This window comes from Dipodomys ordii, unplaced genomic scaffold, assembly GCF_000151885.1.
Source record: "Dipodomys ordii isolate 6190 unplaced genomic scaffold, Dord_2.0 Scaffold246, whole genome shotgun sequence".
Classification (NCBI taxonomy): Eukaryota; Metazoa; Chordata; class Mammalia; order Rodentia; family Heteromyidae; genus Dipodomys; species Dipodomys ordii.
Genome location: NW_012267462.1, coordinates 240042 through 241983, shown reverse-complemented (window position 1 = coordinate 241983; position 1942 = coordinate 240042).

The window sequence follows — 1942 nt, the reverse complement described above, 5'->3', positions numbered from 1 at the left end:
TCTGATTCTGTTTCAGTAGAACTCTTCTATGTACAAATGTATATTTTAGTTAAGAGTTATTTTTTCAAATATTTTTGGCTTAGTTCTGTCTTGTCCTTTATAAGTTTTACACATAATCTTCCCATAATAACTAACACATTACTCTATATGGGCCCATTCTTTTTTCGTACATTTTATTATTGTAAATATACTGTAGAGAGGGGTTACAGTTACATGAGTGAGGCAATGAGTACATTTTCTATGAGCATTGTAGCCTCCTCCTTTGTTTTTCCCCTACCATCCCTCCCCTCCAATCTCCACAACTACACCTCACCACCCCTTCGGAAGTTGTATAGTTTGTTTTCAACGTAGTGTCTTGCACATCTCATTGTTACAGTAGGTCAACCTATATTCCTATTTAAGTATTTTGTTTTTTCCCTTCCCCTCCCCAAACTAGAGAGGTGTATATACAAGATGCAGGGCACCAGCATCAAATACAGTGAAAACAGGGGTTATATCATGAGGGAGGCACTTACAAAGAAACAAAAATCACATGGTACATTATAAAAATGTTAGAAACAATGACAAGAAAGAAAAAAACACTTGAGTCCCTATCTTGGGGTTCATTTCGCTTAACATCATCTGGTCATATGTACTTAGCTTTTGACCTTTTATGCTTGTCCTTGACATATACTAGTTATGGGTCCATTCTTATGACCAAATGGGTAGAGGCACCCTGGAGATTTATTTTCTCTTTAGAAGGATACACTATAGACTAGAAGGATATAAGTTTTCAATCACCTTCCATGGCTGTCATTCTTTATCAAGACATAGCATCCTGGGGTGTTTTTCAGAAATAATCTATGGGTAAAAGCGATAGTAAGATAAGTCTTCCATTAGGTGGCAGTAGCCTCTGAATTTGACTTCTACCACCATGTCTGGCATCCAAAGGCCTCAAAATCCTCAGTGCCAATGCTCTTTAGGTCTCACTGGAGAGACTTCAGTGTCACTGGACTTAGAGCCTTAGAGATTCTGTTAGTCTTTCTTGTGTTACACTTTTTGTTTAGTCATTGTTAATGAGTTATAATAAAAGCAAAATTGTCCTAAATTTTAAAAGACAGAGGTAGAAGAAGGGAAAGATAATGGAAGTTAATCAATTAAAAGCTACAAGTCCAAAGACTGTAAGTTTGACAAAACCTTCCTGAAAGCTTGTTGAAATATTAAAACTTGAGTAGCAACCAACACATAACTTAGGAATATTAGTAACAACTAATTTCTGTACTGTTAAACCCAATCAATCCATAAACTAGTACTTTTTTACAGACAGCCATATTTTACCTCTGTATATGAAATCTAACCTGTTTTACTACTACCTAATATAGAATCATTTCAGGGAATAGAATCATTTCAGCCTTACTGAAATGATCTAGGTGTTTATATCATGTGAAACATATTCCTACTGCTATTCAGACTTGTCACTGATGGAGACAGGAACGTATCCTAAGACCTGATGCTTTACTTTTGTGTATGTGTCATGAGTCAATGAACTATTCAATTTCACAGAAACTAGTCTCAAGATTTTTTGAGCCAGTATTTATAAAGAGCTTTTTTTCTCAAAAAGATTTCTTTATTGAGATTAAGTAATTTACATAATTTTCACAGTACTGTGGCATAGTTACACTTATCTAAAATCATAAACACATTTTACCCTTCATAATGATTATCATCATCATTTTAATCTATGAAGTTTATGAGCTCTATAAACATTAATATTATAATATTAAACTATTTCTTCCAGATCAGGTGATATGATAAAGAGCTTTAACAAGTAGTATCTCTTCCTGGTTATTATTGGGAGCTATTGAGCAGAAAGAAATAATGTTCCAAGAGGAAACATCTTCAAATTCTCAGTTCCAGTTTGAGCTAAACTTCTCTCCATTGTGAATCTCTTAGGTTCTGGGCT